Below are 18794 nucleotides of genomic sequence, written 5' to 3' on the forward strand. Positions count from 1 at the left end.
GTTTGCCAAGAACTTTTAGGCTCTAACATTTAAGAATGAGAAATTTGCTACATCTATTACCCTATCTATTCAGAGTGTCTTTCAGTCACAAAAAAGGATTCTGTAACTCTTATGTATTCGCACCCTACCATAAAATATATCAATTTATACATTTACAATTATAAAGGGAATACATTTTTTTTTTATATCCACTTTTATATAAAAGGAACTTTGTTTGTGTGTGTGTTTGTTCCATATGATTCAGAAACGGCTACGCCAATTTTTTTTTTAATTTTACATGAAGGTAATGTGTCTGAGAGCATTCTTACATAGGTTTTATATCGGAATGCATCTGATAAGTATCAAAAATCAGTAATCAAAAAAATCTAATGACTACAATTCCAAATCCCATTAATTAGCTGTCCCTATAACTGGGAGGGAAAAACCTAATAGCTAGCTACGAAATCCTATACATTTTACCTCCAAGACGATTGCGTTTGTCTTACCTGCATGCATAAAAAAAAAAAAAAAAAAAAAAAAAAAAAAAAAAATTTTCCTCCCTTCTTCAGACTAAACCTTACCTGTAACTCAAAAATCCTAATGGAAATCCATCTGTAAATAAATAACCCCTCTTCTCTTGAACGCTAACAATCTACTCCTTCCAACCTATCCGCCACTAAACTCCCACATTGCTCCGCATCTGTAGTTGAATCGCTAACTTCCAGCCCCTAATCCCTCACATGCAAACTGTTTTAATAACCATCACTAAACATCTATACATTTCTACCTCTAAGGCATGCATTACAGCTCATTCCCATCCAGTAAGGGACTTAACAGCCTATGCACACAAAGGCAGGTACTTAACAGCCAAAGTACCCAGAAACAAAGCGATATGCACTACACAACTGTCTCGAGTTTTGCAACGATTAATTACGTTATTGAAACGACACTCCTTGTTATGCAAAACGCCCCATGACTCTTACTAAAAAATACCTACAACTCCAACTCTATTCGCACCTACTGAAAACCTGCCCATATATATCTATTCACCTAATTACGCATGACTCAATACTTGCTGTCTTATCCATGCTATATTGCACTTACATCTTAACCATCCTATCATCTAAAATAACTCGGGCACAACTCGTAGCTCAATTCTTAATACCTACTCATACTGTAACACTATACTAGACCTAAGCTAACATTAATAAAAAAAAAAAAAGGGTACGTCTAAAATCACATTATCTCCTCCCTAACAAGCCCTCTTACAAACATAGACGCTTACACTGCATGAACTTCACCCACCCCCTTTATCCATTAACAAGTAAATAGCATGTCCCTAAATCACTTTGAGGAGTGTAACTAATCAGTAGATATAATCCCCAACAAACTAACCCAGTAACACTAACAACGCGGGGTCGCAGAAATACCTGGATTAGAACCTAGGCGCGGAGAAAACCCTCTCAGGGCTGACGGACCCAGTAGGTCTTCCCAGATCATCCGTCTAGGAGAAGGAAAACTCTGAAACTAAACCAAAGGGGAGAGAGGCCTCTTCAGTCTTGGATGACAACCTTCCTAGAGCTGGTGACTCAAACAAATTCACCGGTTTGCAAACCTAAATTGCTTAAGGAGTAGATAGGCTCTGTCTATCGCCCGGCTTCCATACTCCTTCTTTGCCTATTAGTCAAGCGCAGAGACACTATCTCAGTGATTCGACAGAAACACCCAGCGGTAGATCTTGTTTCCTGGCTAGGGCAATGAACGCCGTTCTTCCCCATTCCCAGCATGCCCCACCCCTATAACTGAACATTTGGGAGTGCTTGAGTATAAGATATGCCTGAGCGGTTAGATTGGGTTGACCTTCTTCTAAAGGGTTGAGGGTACCGGATTGACAGTTCCTGGCTGCTGTTCCCGACTGGTAGTACAGGAGCCCTAACTCTTTGGTAGCGCTTAGAGCGGCTGCTCCATCAACAGTTGAATAATATCGGGTTGTTTGCAGTGCCATGACGCGCATGGAAAGGGACCCTGCACTCATCCCCGGTGGGCTTTCCTGAGGCCACAATCCTAATTGGAGAAAGGTCAGCTGATGGTCTACTTGTGATGCATGTCTGAAGCTCCGCATAACCTCTTGTTTAGCTCCCCCTTACCGAAACTCTTAAAAAAAAAAATATGACGACAGTACAATCTAAAAATAAGCTTAAACCAGGATTAGGGACAAACAAATTCAACTTGCCTCCTCCCTTGAGGCTCTCATTCACAAATATCCGTGGGCTTAGAACTAACTTAGCTGATGTTGAAGCATTTCTCTTAACAAATACCCCGGATATCTTAGCACTAAGTGAGACTAACCTACACTCCTCCATTCCCTCTAACCACTTTAACATGCCTGGATATCTCCCACTCTGCCGTAAGGACTCTGACAGACATATGCACGGACTTGGAGTTTACATTCGTAATACCCTTCCCTTGACTAGAGAAACAAACCTAGAAACAGATGATCAAGCCTTTATGTGCTTTAGACTAAACGTGCAACACAGTATTAGCTACTATTATTTTCTCTACCGCTCTCCCTCGACTCAGGACTGCTCCATAATAAACAAAGTATCTGACAGCATAGACACGGCACTGTCCCTCGACACTAGCGCACAAATACATGTGTTTGGTGACTTTAATGTCCACCACAAAAACTGGCTTGGATTCTCTACTCACACAGATGCAGCGGGCAGCACAACCCATAGCTTCGCTATATCTCACTCCCTATCACAAATTGTTACGTTTCCAACCCGTTTCCCTGACCAGGAAGAACAACACGCATCACTTCTAGATCTGTTTTTGACCACAGTTCCCGATGACTGCATAGCGAAGGCCCACAGCCCACTCGGGAACGCTGATCATGCAGTGATAATGGTTGAAATCGCCCTAAACTCTAGTCCCAAAACTGAAGAGCCAGTGCTCAAAACAACGAGATATTATAATAAGGCTGACTGGGAAGCCATCAGGGAACTAATTAGAGATGCTCCATGGAAAAATATTTTCTCTCTCCCTGCTGAACAGTGTGCAAACGAGACCACTGACTGGTTCAAAACTGCAATCGAAGCGCATGTTCCCATGCGGAAATTTTATAGTAAGCCCCACTCTCCCCAATGGTTTACGTCGACTTGTGCAACTGCCATTACTCAAAAGTAGCATGCATACCGTAGGTTTAACCGACATAAGTCCAGTTCAAACAGACTAAAGTATATAGAAGCTAGAAATAACGTTAAGAAAGAAATAGCGACAGCTAAGAGAGAATTTACGGAAACCACTAAAAAGCGCATCGAAGCACAAAAACTAGGAACTCGAGACTTCTGGAAAATCTACAACAGTGTAGTAAATAATGGGCAATCAACAATTCCCCCACTAACCAACAATCACGAGGTTGTCTCCTCAGCAACCGACAAGGCTAACATGCTTGCCAGTCGGTTTGCCTCAAACTCCACACTGGACCCTTCCAACCACCCCCTACCTGACTTTCCTATGCGGACAGACGCCACACTAGACGATCTGAAAACCACCCCTGCTCAGGTGCATGCTATCATAAAAAACCTTGACACCTCAAAAGCATGTGGACCCGATCTTATCCCAGCTGTGCTATTAAAAAAGTGCTCAGCCGAAGTAGCTCCAGTTCTCTCCAAACTCTACAACAAATGTCTTAATGAAGCTTGCTTTCCGGGCTGTTGGAAAACTGCTTCTGTTGTACCAGTATTCAAGAATTCTGGCGAAAGGACAGACCCATCAAATTATCGCCCCATTAGCCTCCTCCCACTTTTTGCCAAAATATTTGAGACCATAATTAACCATGCTCTAGTCCATCATCTTACAGATGCTAAACTACTGACTGACAAACAATATGGATTTAGACAAGCCCGTTCCACAGCAGACATCCTCACCGTGATCTCTGAACGTATATACCAATCACTGGACAAAGCGGGGGAAGGCAGAGCGGTAGCTCTAGATATATCTAAGGCTTTTGACAGGGTATGGCATGAGGGTCTCCTCAGGAAGATTAGATCTTACGGTATCACTGGTAGAATACTTAACATAATTAAATCCTTCTTAGATAAGAGAAAAATCCAGGTAGTCCTCGACGGTCGCACATCTAAACAATATGATATAAATGCGGGAGTGCCCCAGGGTTCTATCCTTGGACCTCTATTGTTCCTGATATTCATAAATGACCTCCCCGACAACATTGCCTCTGAGATGGGTATATATGCTGATGACACTACACTCTATGGCAGACACGACAGGAAGACGAATGAACACATTTCTAAAGAAATGGCAGAAACACTAGAGGAAGACCTCCAATCTGTAGTGGAATGGGGACAAAAGTGGTTGGTCGCGTTCAATGCTGCCAAGACTAAACTAGTTTCATTCAATAATTACAAGAAACCCTCTCTACCACCAATAGCAATGGCCAACGACCCTTTAGCTGAGAGTCCATCTTTCAAACTCCTTGGCCTAACGTTCACAGGAAACATGAGTTGGAACAATTACATTGAAGGCATTGCCAGGGCCGCTGCAAGAAAGGTAGGCTCTCTCTACCGTGCTAGAAAACTACTAACACCCGAAAGTATCCTGTACCTCTATAAGGCCACCATTTGCCCATGTATGGAGTATTGCTGCCACATCTGGGCTGGTGCATCTGCTACTAGTCTCTCGCTCCTTGACAAGGTTCAAAAGAGAGTCGCAAATCTGATAGGCCCTGAACTGGCATCTAAGCTTCAGCCTCTGTCCCATCGACGAAATGTTGCATCCCTCTGCCTGTTCTACAAGTATTTTAGTGGTGAATGCTCTGATGAACTGCAATCACTTGTGCCCCCACGACGCGAGCACCCTCGACAAACCCGACAGGCTACTAGATCCCACCCCCACACTGTAGAGGTCCCTAGATGTAAAAGATCTTTTTACTCCAATAGTTTCTTCCCCAGAACCGCAAGACTCTGGAATTCCATTCCAGGTCCCTGCTTCCCCAACAGTACTGACGTGCAGAAGTTCAAGTGTAACGTGAACCGACACCTTGCTGCCCAAATCCCTACATAGTACCCCAGTAGTTGTTGCCCCTGATAGTAGCCCCCTACACCAAAGTGGCAATTTGCCTTGTTTGGGGTGAAAATGTAATAAAAAAAAAAAAAAAATCTGGTTAAAGAAGGAACAGTTCAATTTTGACAAAAGTTAACACCCTTATACAACCTAACATCACAAATGCATTTGAAAAGTTTTCTCACCGCACAAGCAGAAAAGCCCAACCTATAAAATTAACTGTAATTTTTTTTTTATAAGACAGGGGCATGTTTAAAATTAATGTTTCTTTTTAGAGCACTACTGAACCATGATACTTGACTTTTGCATTATAAACTTTAAGTGAAACTATTATTTACAGATAATTTTATAAAATCAATAATAGATTCTCTACAGTGCAATGTAGATTACAATGTATTATGGACTAAGTCATGGCGAAGAGGCATGTGAAGCTTCGTACTGGTAATACTGCAGGGGATGGGGTGGGGTTCCTAACTAGAGCAGGCAATCAATCAATTTGATTGAAAATGAGCGATTTAACCAATTTCGATGATAATAAAAGTATGGTAAGGGTGGAACATTTGCTGATCCTCATTCAATCCTGGACAACGTCAGATATCCCTGCTAGTTCATTATTAAAAGAAGCAGGAACCGGTTTGGCCTTCACTCTTCTCGAGCTAGATCGAGGGATGTTTATTTATAATAAAAGCGAGAGAAACTTACAAGGGAAACTATACAGTTAAAATAAAGTAACGTCATCATGTATTGAGAGGGGGAGGGGGCACTGTATAATTAAAATAAAGTTATATGTCATTCATGTACAATGATAGAATCTCTTCGAAGCTAATCACATTCAAACCCAAGAGGCATTCCTTTTGTTTATAAAGAGAACATGAATGGTCTCTAAGATCTTCAAATGAAAGTTTGAATAAGAACAACTTAAAATGGTAAATTAATGAATGCTGAAATTCGTAACTAATGACAGGTTTTTAAGAAAATGATTTGCTATTGCAGACCTGGATGTGTTATGGAAAAGAAAGAAAGAAAAAAACTGCACTCCACTTCAACTTGATAGACTTTAAAAGTGACTTTTGATAAAATGTGATGAAAAGTCGTATGGAAAATGTTAAGGCGATTAGAGCTGATAGCTATATTTTAAACATTGTGGGAAATTGATAGAAATGAACAGAATGTGTAGTTGTTATTGACGGTCAGAAAATCATAAATTGGTTTAAAGTAACTGTATAAGGCATGCCAGGGTAGGCCCTTCTCTTCTGTCGTCGTCAACATTTTCTTGGGGTTTGTGATGCAAGAACTGGAAAGTTTGCAATCAACTCTGGTGCTTAGCAATGAGCTCTCTGCTAATGTTCATTATTCTGATGACATTTTTATTTAAGTTCTTCTTCTTCTTCTTGTTGTATCGTGGCATGTTCAACCCATAGATGAAATCACGATTAGTGTTCTTCATAGGTTCTGGTTCATTGTTGGTCCAGTTCTTCTGAAAATAATCACATGATTTTAAACTTGGCACAATACATAGGGTGGGTTACCATTACCTTCCCCAGCACAGTGGCATCTGACTCGCCTGTTTTTGCACCTATCCATTGTCCTTAGATCATCCGCATATTTGCTTAACTTTGGTGATCTGGCAGGAACGAGTGTATCAATGTGATTATGTCATATATTTAACTTAAATAAGTTAAAGCACTATTTCTTAGCTTGAAGCCTCTTGTGAGAAATGCGTGAGGAAACAGAACCCAGAAAAACACAATTTTTTTTCTGCTTCTGGTAATAATATCGTAATGGATAACAAAATGGTTTACCGACCACAACCACCCCAAAAATTTCTTGTTTTTCTTGACACAGTGGTTTCAGGATCAGGATATTTATTAGATTTGTAACAGGCATTCTATTATCTGAGTTGTGACTGCAGCTGATTATTCAGTAGTTGTTGCTTGTTGCATTGATGATATGTAGTAACCGTTTATTTTCATTTCTTTTATATGTTGTTAACAGTTGGCATACATCTTTTGTGCTTCATGTTGATTTCCATCTTCTTTTAATAGCAACAGTTATAAAAGTTATTAAAAATGACAGCATACAATCATTTGCGTCTTTAATTTTCTTTAACATATACATTTATACCTTGATGTTTCATAATACCATATGATCGGAGAGGGGAGAACTGTCTCAACAATCTCCAATTTCTATTGCAGTTCAAAAACAAACGATTACATCAATTTATCTGCAACGTGTCACTGGCGACTTCCTATCTGTAATGCAACATTCTGAACATGTAACCCTAATTCTAATCTTCTGATGGAATTTTCATCTTTTTCATTTAATATAATCTTATGTAGAAGATTCCATCCAACTTCATCCAATATTGCTACAATATTATATATATATATATATATATATATATATATATAAATCCTTTTTTTTTTTTTTTTTTGAGATGAGGCTTCATAATTTGTGTATTCATTCTTTCATAATTGTTGTTGTTTCAACACGTTTCAGCCAACTCATCCTCTGGCCTTCTTCAGATGATTAACCTCGATGAGATAGGAATGCCAAGTCTTGAACTGTATTTTCTATTCCCTATTTTCACTATAGTCGTATATTTTTAATTGCTTTGAGCTATGTTAGTGTAGCACTTTACACTTTTTAAAGCGTCCAAGGATGGCACGGTAACTGTTCAGAAATTGGTTAGCAAGAAAACAAAAAAATATATTAATGTTCTTTGTCAAAATTAATTTTAGTTATAAGAGAAAGATTTTTTTAAAAATTGGATCTTATTTTTAATCCATAAATAAAAAAAAAAGTGAAACATTTCTTTATACCCATTCTGTGTTAGAAGGATGACTAGAAAAATGTCCTAAACACGTTTGACTGCAAATAAGGAGACGAGTTGACTTTCCATCTTAACACTAAGTATAAGGCCAAAGCAATTTCTTTTGAAAAAAACATCATAAACTGGAATTGAAGTTCTTGACAACTGCTGTAAACACAAATTCACTTGCCTGCCAAATCCGCAGCACTTTTTTACATCTTTGGTGGTTGTGATCATTCATATACTGACATTTGACAAGACTTGTATGCAGCAAAAATTGAGAGTTGAAGAAAACAAAGAACAATGTCAATCTTATATTTCGTACCAAATATGTTTGTGACAGGAATGTTCTATCAGAATGTTCTATCAGACAGACATGATTTAAAATATTTTTGATTTCATTAGCAACTCCATCAAATCAAAAAAGTGATGTAGTTCTTATAAAGCTGCTAAATTCATTGCTTTACAAGTCAATGTTAGTGAAAATTGAACAACTACTAAAAAAAAAAACATAGTAAAACCTTTCTGACATTTATTAAGTGACAGACATCTAAAAAATAAAAAATGAATATGACAACTTCATAACAGCACAAATATTCTGAGATGTGAATTCAATATTGACTTACTTTGAAAAAGAGGTTTTAGCCTTGAAATATTACAAAAAGTGGATACCGTATAACACATGAGTGATAGAAAATAGAGTATTATATAACATAGTACCTCTTGATGTCTATGAATCGCTCGTTTCTCACATAGACTTACTTTGAAAAGGAGATTTTAGCCTTAAAATATTACCAAAAAGACATTATATCGATTCATTTGCCGTCCATCTCCTTACAGCATTAGACTTCTAACATATGAGATATTCAGACATTTTTGTTTCATCATTTAGCACTTCCTTAACAATTGAATTCTTTAGATTTTGTTCTTTAGAATTGAAAACCATGTTTAATTTCAAAAGAGTTTCCAATGGCTAGCTAATCTGTACACGTCCTGGAGATGATAAAAGAGTTTTCAGTAAGTAGCTGACCTATATAAGTTTTGGACTATAAAATTTTGCAGGCAAAGAGCTAAGATCTTTCTTGTGTAGACACAAAAAATTATATGCAAAAATTCTAAAAAATCCAATATTTTTATGGAGCAATTCCGGTTCCTGATTGGTTGGTAACAAAACGTGGACCCATTTGATTGGTTAGTTCCCATCGCCAGTGTCTATAATAGAACTTTCCAAATTTCAAAAGTATTGCAACATATTCATTAAAAAAATAATTTAATTCACAGTCTTGAAATATACAAGCAATCATCTTTAAAACTAAAACACTCCATATGCTAATATCTCATCCGCACCCAATTAGCCCAAACCCTTATGCACATGTCCAGAAATTATGAATTCATTTTTCTTCCTTCAATATTTATAACATTTAGATCCATTCATCAATTTCCCTTAGGATTGCTTGTATCATGGAAAAAATAAGAAAATAGAAAGACAAATTCCAAAATTAGTAACTTTCTACTTGTTATATCTCCTCTTCTTTTCCCTCTCCACTAAAAAGTTAAATAGTGTTACTAGTAGTGGTGTTATTCTATTTTGTTAATAATGGACAAATTTCTTTCTTTAATCCTTTCCTTTCTTTATTACCTTCAGTTGTTAATAAACAAAGATAGACATGGCAGAATTTAATGGATTTTCTCTTCAAACATAACTCGATATCAAGAATTGGCATTTTATCTCGTCTGTCCTTGGTCAGTGAATGAGGCAATTTAAATTTTTGTCCCAATTCAGAGTGACCTTTTTGAGGAAGCTGGGTTTTCTCCATTAAAAACCGACCTTGTGTCTAACTGCCATCGTAAGGAGGCATGTAAATTAGGAACTCAATTCCAAAATTAAGGAATATTTTAGCATGTATAGTGTCTAAGTAAAACATAAACTTTTAATTAATACAGTTTTAAGATAATATTTTATTATCGGAAGGAGACCTTTAAAAATTTCACAAATCGAAGAGTCAAGCATTTGATCTGACTCCACAGCTGACATTCTCATGCTATAACGTTCAGGAATGCAGATGGAGACTGGCTAAAAATAAAAATGAAAATACTAAGGTTTTCCCAACATGGGTGCTACTCTCTCACCCTAAAGAAAAACTGGGAGTGGTGCTAAAAAACAACAGATTTAATTGGGTGAATTTTTATTGATAAATAATAAATAAATTTGTATAAAATAAAAATATGTAAAAAATGAAATATCATTTCAATAAGTTAAATGGGAGTTGGTTCGGTCACTATCGAGATTATAAGATGAATTATAGAAATCGTGCAGAAAGATGCACAAAATTAATACAAAAAATATATAACACAATTTTTTTTTTAGGAAAAGAAAAATATGTGGAAAATTTATATATAAGTTAATCATCATATTTATTTCTGCATGAACTCAGCTAACAGATAGATTTTTCATGGGGGAGGTGATCAATTTGAGAGGAGAAAAAATAGGAGGAAGACAATTGGTAAGCAGGAGAGAAGAGATGAAGAAAATGTTTGCTTTGTTTTATTTTCTGTTTAAGAAACAGCTAAAACTATCTGACTGCCATGACATATCTGAACTCTTTTCGAAAAAAAAAAACAAAAAAACATTTTGACTGAAAAAAAAAATTTTTTTTTTTAATTTTTTCAAATGAAACTTTTATCATGCAATTAAAAGTGTTTTTTTAATGAAGCAGAAAACTCATCTATACTAATACTCCGGTTTACAATTGACAAGAAATAGTAAGAGGAAGCAAAACCGATGGCAAGAGATAGAATATAACAGTTGATTTCAACCAAAAATGAAAAATTATATTACATAATTACTTTAACCTGGCATTTATTTTGTATAGATTAATATTTTTTAGTTCAAAATTCTTCTTTTTATTTTTTGTATTAATTTTCTGATTATTTACCTATCTGATCTCCCTTCGTTCTCTTCTGACCCGGAAATTGGCTAGTCAGAATGAAAGTTTAATTTATCAGCTTATATACTATTTAGGTCCAACTTTTCAAATCCAGCCAATATATTTTTTATATATTAGATGAAACTCCAATACTATATTTTACCAAAATAATCATTTTGCTTTCTGGTCTTTGTTTTTTCTATTTCTTATTTTTCTCTTCTCCTTGTTTCTGTTTAGTTTAAAGATATGCAATGCCTCTGCTCAGTCTTAAGAGACAATGGACAACCCTGTAAGGGTAGTTGCATGTGTAATTGTGAGGCAAGGGTTATGCAACCCCCAACCACACTTGTCCTGAATCGGCATTGCTTAGGTCCAGTGGCAAGGAGAGGTCCAAAACTGACTGGAAACAATGCTGAGATAAGCGGAAAGCACATATAGCACCTAGAATTCCCAAATGGTCACCCATTTTAGTACTGGCCAGGCTCAATGTGGCTTAACTTTGGTGATCTGATGGGAACCAGTGTGTCCATGTGATTAAGCCCTACATATTCTTATTCTTTTAGTATAAGTTAATTTAAAGATATATGACGTGTGAATGCATGTATGTTTTTACATGGACACTCTACTTGAGGGAAGCTGGATACAATGAATCTCTTTGGAAACCATGCAATATATTAAGCCATTTACCAGCTGTGTTGTTATACTTCTGCCATATCGAATATGGTATCGAGTATCATTCTTTCTTCATACTACTAGTATTGGTGTTTCAACCCGAATTACATTGCTCAGTTATCTATCTAGTAATTGGATCCTTTAATATATAAAAATTATATTGGCTGGATTTTTAAAGTTGGACCTAAATAGCATGTAAGCTGACAAATAAAACTTACATTCTGACTAGCCAATTTTTATTTGTTATTATTGTGTAACGTCGCAGGAACAAACAAAAATAAATAGAAAAGAAACAAAAATCCGACTCAGCAGTTTTTTAAGTGCAAATGAAATTCATTTGTCGTTCCTCCAAAACAACGCATTTCATTATATTTCCAAAGTCTTTTCGCACACATATGCTTTTTAAATGTCTCTGTCACTAGCCAGCACTTTCTTGCCCTCAACTTTCACATATCCATCTTGTCTGGCATGTAACTTGCTTCTCTCTTGACCATGTGCTGTATTTTTCTTTCCTCTTCTTCTGATGCAAGCTCGCACACATTTGCTAATTAGCATACGTGCTTTAATGGCTGCTGCTAATATTTTCACTAGTCATCTATCCTTCAACTGTTGATATTCTCACATGCACCCAAACGCACTCTGTTACAGTTGTACCATGCTATTGGCAATAAACTAACATACTTCAATACAATTCTTTTTAATACTTAATCTGATTCAGATATTTTCTAATATGGCGACATCAGTTAAGAGGAATAACTCTTATTCTTTTAGTATAAGTTATTTGTTTTGTGAGCTCAATTATGAAACCTAACAAAAAAACGTGTGGTTCTGTAAGATTTTTTTGTTGGTGTTTAACAACCTTTCAACTCAGCTTTATATAGAAGATAAAAATATTTACAAAAAAAGGTAAATGCAATAGATCTCGGGTAACGCTGGGTTGGTCGAGCAAGTTAATAATGCTTACAAACAAAAGGAATTTTATTCTTTAGAATTTGACTGTATTTTAAATTTTACTTGCAGCGTGCTTTAAAGTTGAAACTGATATTCAGAAGTTTTTCATTTACTCTGTCTACAAACTCTTTTCTACAGTTTGCATTTTGGAGACGGAAGTGTTTTTTCGAGATAAGTGACTTTTATATTAATCCTACTTTTTATCTTTAGATTCAAATATTAATAACTACATTTTATGTCAGTATTTTAATTTATGTATTTCTGTTTTATTTTTCTCGTCCATAAATGTTTATTTATCTACCAAGTTGATTGCAAAAATAGATTAGGTAATTATATTCATTTTTAGTTCGTGAGAGGGGAATCTATCACCATACTTTACCTTAAACACATCCATTGGTCTTTTATTAAGTACTAGACTACGCGTGACCCGTTGGGTCAGTATGTTATATTAGCTATGGAATTCATGTAACACTTGTGATGTAAAGAAAATAGTTTTTTGTGACATAACAGAAACATTTCTATGAAAGTATATTAAAATGAAAAAAAGAATATAGATAGATTTCTATGAATCGTTCTGTTTATAATTGTTTATTTTTGAAAAAAAAACAAAAAAACTTACAGCCATTGAATTATAAGTTGCGTTAAAATAACTTAAACGTAATACGGAAATGAACGATGTAAAAAAAATGCAGAAAGTATTAACAATTGTTTATTTGGATAATTTAAAACAAAAAAAAAAAATTAGGCCACTGAAAACGTACACAGTAAAAAAAAAATATGTTGTCAACAGGTCAAAGTTGATTTATTTGTGAGAAAAATGCGACAGTATAGTTGTAACATAGAATAGTTACAAAACATCACCTAAGGGGTCAGTATGTTATATTAGCTATGGAATTAATGTATGAGCATGACACTTGTGACGTAAAGAAAATAGTTTTTTTGTGACATAACAGAAATATTTCTATGAAAGTATATTAAAATGGAAAAATATGTATAGATAGATTTCTATGAGTCATTCTGTTTAGAGTAGTAGTAGTAGGGAAAATACATGTCAACCAGTAGTAGTAATAGTAGGATAAGAAAGAGGAGGCGTAGTAGTAGTAGTAGTAGTAAAAGGAGGAAGAGGAGGCGTAGTAGTAGTTGTAAAGAGGAGAAGTAATAGTAGTAGCAAGAAGAGGCAGAGTAGTAGGAGGAGGAGGAGGATATTGCGCAAGCAAACAAGCAAACAACCAAGAACGACAGAGTTTTAGTATTATATAGATAATACTTTATAATTTTTTTTTTTTTTTTTAAATGGAGAGTAGAAAACACATTGTGGATGCGTTTATTGGCAGCTCCCGTTACTCTCACTTCTCCTTATTTGTCACTCAGTCCTCATTTTTTAATGAGTGATTTTTCTGACAAAGGGAAAAGAAAAAGCTATTTTCTAGGTTGGCAGTATTTTGCGCAAACAGTTAGCAGTGATGGCGGAAATTTTCTGTTTCTATGTCTATCCTTGTAGCCATGTCACTAGTAAGGGTGCTGGAGGTACACATTTTATCTGGGCTGATGTAATCTGCCTGATAGTCAGGGAACCGAACCTTGGATTAACCACTAAGGAGGCTGTCCTATCAGCAGGTGCAAAGTACTGGGGCTGCTGTATTGCCCTCTCGATGCCATATTAGTGGGTAATTGTTACGGCTTTACCTTATCATGTTCTACAAAAAAAAAAAAAGTTCTTCGTTTCTTTTTCTCTCTTAGTTTCCCCTCTCTGTTCTGCTCTAAGCAAATCTGACGACCTAGTCCACAAATTCCAAAATTCCATCATGACAAGTTTCAAGAAAAAATACACGATTAAACCCGGTTCTCCAACTTACAACGTAGACCCCCACTACCATGTTTCCTTCTCCAACATCAGGGGTCTACGTTCTAACCTTCCAGAGGTTGAAACCCAATTACAGGAGACTAAACCAGATCTTTTATTTTTAAGTGAAACTGGCATTGGACAAGCTATTTCCCTAGAATAGTTTGCAATTAAAGGATACTCTAACTTAACTTCCAAATCTGACCCCCAAAATCGCCATGGGCATGGAATATGTGCCTATATTAAAGATGGCTTTCCATGTGGTAGGGACATCTCCAGAGAAGATCCTAACTTACCCTATATGTGCTTCCGGGTTGCATTAGCTCACACCACTGCATTTATATTTACTCTCTATCGCCCCCACAACAGCGGAATTACTATCTTTAAAAGCATATCTGAGAAAATTGACCAAGCCCTATCTGCTTATCCTTCAGCTAACATTCACGTATGTGGAGACTTCAATGTTCACAATGTGGAATGGTTGACCCACTCAAACAAGACCGATGATGAAGGGAGGTTCTGTCATGATTTCTCCATTGCTTATGACCTCACTCAGATTGTTCACGAACCCACCCGATAATGACGGCCAGTATGCGAGTCTACTAGACCTTTTTCTCACAACTTGCCCTGAACTATGTTCAGTTTCTTGGATCTTCCGACCACTCTGTTGTATCAATTAAGATAAAATGAAATGTAATAAGTCCCCAAACGTACCTCTCCATCGTACAGTATATTGATATACTAAGGCTGACTGGGATAGCTTCCATACATTTATATTGGATCTGCCTCTGCATTCCATGTTTAAAAAGGATGTGTCGTCTATAGTATCAAACCTGACGGAATGGTTAATTGTAGGTATAGACCATTTCATACCCTCGAAAAAGTTCCAGCAAAAACCTAACAGCCAGCCATGGTTCTCTCCAGAATGCGCTGCTGCTATTGTGCACAGTATGCCGACCTATTCCACAAATCCCAAAACCTCAACATGAAATATCTCCAGAATAAAAACTCGATTAAACCTAGAACCCCATCTTCCAGCGTAGACCCTTACTACCAGGTCTCCTTCTCCAATATCAGGGGTCTACGTTCCAACCTTCCAGAGGTTGAAACCCAATTACAGGAGACGAAACCGGACATATTATTTCTATGTGAAACTGGAATAGGGCCGACCACTTCCCTAGATGAGTTCATAATTAATGGATACTCCAATTTAACAGCTAAATCTGACTCCCAAGATCGCCATGGGCATGGAATATGTGCCTACATTAAGGATGGCTTCCCATATGGCAGGGATATCTCTAGAGAAGATCCTAATTTACCCTATATGTGCTTCAGGGTTGCACTTGCTAACACCACTGCATTTATATTTGCCCTCTATAGGCCCCACAACAGCGGAGTTACTATCTTTAAGAGCATATCTGAGAAAATAGACCACATACTGTCTTCACATCCCTCGGCTAACATCCACATCTGTGGTGACTTTAACGTCCATAACGTGGAATGGCTGACCCATTCAAATAAGACAGATGATGAGGGGAGATTTTGTCATGATTTTGCCATTGCTTATGACCTCACTCAGATTGTTCGCGAACCCACCCGTGTGCCCGATACACCCAATCAATATGCAAGCCTCTTAGACCTTTTTCTCTCAAATTCCCCTGAGCTATGTTCATGTACCGTTCATTCTCCTCTAGGATCCTCCGACCACTCCGTCGTATCAGTTAAGATAAAAACGAAATGTAAGAAGCCCCCAGACGTACCCCTCCACCGTACTGTATACTGATACTCTATGGCTGACTGGGATAGCTTCCGTACATTCATATCTGATTTACCTCTGCACTCCATGTTTAAAAAGGAAGTGTCCTCTATAGTATCAGATCTGACCGAATGGTTAATGTTAATTGTAGGCATAGACCAATTCATACCATCTAAAAAATTCCAACAAAAACCTAACAGCCAGCCATGGTTCTCCCCAGAATGTGCTGCTGCTATCGCGCACAGAAATCACTTTTTCCATAGCTACCAACGTAATAGATGCACTGAGACTAAAGCTGCTTTCAGGACTGCCAGCAACCACTGTAAAAGAGTAATAAAAAATGCAAGAGAGCTATATGCCCAGTCTGTTAAATCCAAGGTAGCTGATCAGCGGCTTGGTTCCCACCAGTTTTGGCAAATAACAAATAGGATCCTGAAGAGAAGTGTACGTTCTATCCCAACCATTATCAATGGACCAGAGGTCAGCGTCAGACAAGGCCAAACTATTCGCAAAGAACTTTGCAGCTTATTCTACCCTATGCGACGAAGGCCATCAACTCCCCATATTTCCTCCTATAACACAGAACAAGCTAGGTAACATACAAATATCCGTGCATGAGGTCGCCAAGCTAATAAAAAACCTAGATTCCAGTAAAGCAACTGGCCCTGATGGCATCCCAATTATAGTGTTAAAAAAGCTTCAACCAGAACTTGCTCCCATACTTACGAAACTATTTAAGCGCTGCCTTAAGGAGAAGTGCTTTCCGACCCCCTGGAAGACCTCATCTGTTTGCCCTGTATTCAAGAATTCAGGTGATAAGTCATCTCCCTCTCAGTACAGACCAATAAGTCTTCTCTGTGTTATGAGTAAGTTGCTAGAATCAATATTAAATAGAGAAATAGTCAACCACCTCAGCAGGAATAACCTTCTTAGTGACACACAATATGGTTTCCGCTCTGCAAGATCTACCGCAGATGTGCTGACGGTTATATCCCACAGGATTAGTGAATCTCTTGACAAAGGCTTCCTTTCTAGGGCAATTGCTCTTGACATATCAAAGGCCTTCGACAAAGTATGGCATAAGGGTCTACTTCACAAGATTTCCAGCTACGGTATAACTGGAAATGTTTTCTCAATCATTAAATCATTTCTCTCCGATAGGCTCATAAGAGTAGTGGTAGATGGACAGAAATCGGAGGCCTGCAACATAAATGCTGGAGTCCCTCAGGGGTCAATCCTGGGCCCAACCCTCTTCCTGATCTACATCAATGACCTCCCTAAACACATACTTAAATCATTCGTTGACATCTATGCTGATGACACGACCATCTAGGGCAACACATCAAAGGCTGAAAATGACGAAGTTCTCTCTGATTCTCTCTCCTCTGATCTCGAGCGCGTGGTTCAGTGGGGGAAGATGTGGCTAGTTACCTTCAATGCATCCAAAACCAAACTCCTATCCTTAAATCATCAACGCTCCGATCCCCAGCTGGCATCAGTTGTGATGGATGGCTCTCGTCTGTGTGAGGCCCCGTGTTTTGACAAGCTTCTGGGTTTGACCTTTACTCCTGATCTGAAATGGAACACGTACATCAAGTGTGTTGCCAAGGTCGCTGGAAAGATGGTGGGATCCTTCTACCGCTCCAGAAGATATCTCACTACTGATGAAATTCTCTATCTATATAAAAGCCAAGTACGGCCAAGGATGGAATACTGTTGCCATATCTGGGCAGGAGCTGCCAAAAACGGCCTATCATGCCTTGACAGAGTACAAAATAGACTTTGTGGTTTAGTGGGGGATGCCCTTTTCTCTACCCTGCAACCTCTCTCCCACAGAAGAGACGTTGCGAGCCTATCCTTGTTTTATCGTTATTTTCATGGCAGGTGCTCGTCTGAACTCTAATCCCTGGTCCCCCCTCGCCAATCTTTCACGAAAAACACCCGTCTAGCTGAATCCACTGTGAAAAATTTCCCCCACTCTATATCTGTGCCTAAATCAAAACGCGGATTTCATGAACAAAGCTTCTTTCTTAGAACTGCACGCCTGTGGAACTCTGTTCCGTCTGCCTGCTTCCCTCCGGACTACAACTTGGATGTCTTCAAGTCTAATGTTAACAAATTCCTAATGAACCGCCCCCTTAAGTAAACACTTCATAAAATCTCCTCACTAACGTAATGTACTTGCAATAACCCTTATCCCTGAGTGGCTTCCGGGCCTTGATAAGTGGTGATCACTGTGTAAAAAAAAAAAAAAAAAAAAAAAAAAAAAATCACTTTTTCCACTGCTTCCAACGTAATAGATGTATGGAAATTAAAGCCGCTTTCAGAACTGCCAGTAACCAATGTAAGAAAGTGATAAAGAACGCAAGAGAGTTGTATGCTCAGTCCGTAAAGTCCAAAGTAGCTGAGCAGCGGCTTGGTTCTCACCAGTTTTGGCAAATAGCAAATAGAATCCTGAACAGAAGCGTGTGCTCTATCCCAACAATCATAAATGGACCTGAGGTAATCTCGTCAGCATCAGACAAGGCCAAACTCTTTGCCAAGAACTTTGCAGCTAATTCTACCCTTTGCGACCAAGACCGCCAACCCCCAATATTTCCTCCTGTATTAGAAAACACGCTATGTGATATACATATATCTGTACGTGCCTAAACCTAAACATAGATTCCATGAACAAAGCTTCTTTCTTAGAACTGCACGCCTGTGGAACTGTCTTCCGTTTTCCTGCTTTCCGGCTGACTACAATATGGTTGTCTTAAAGTCTAATGTAAA

The 18794-nt window shown here is 37.8% G+C and overlaps 1 protein-coding gene and 1 pseudogene across 1 annotated transcript in view; both read right to left on the reverse strand.

Annotated features, from left to right (window-relative positions):
- Positions 1–18794, reverse strand: part of LOC145303408 (COMM domain-containing protein 10-like) — a 110514-nt gene that overhangs the window by 35556 nt on the left and 56164 nt on the right. The gene's annotated exons all lie outside the window — the stretch shown is intronic.
- LOC145240638 (5S ribosomal RNA) lies at positions 11230–11347 on the reverse strand (annotated as a pseudogene).

Source organism: Euprymna scolopes, chromosome 19, assembly GCF_053919585.1.
Source record: "Euprymna scolopes isolate OS-2025 chromosome 19, ASM5391958v1, whole genome shotgun sequence".
NCBI lineage: Eukaryota > Metazoa > Mollusca > Cephalopoda > Sepiida > Sepiolidae > Euprymna > Euprymna scolopes.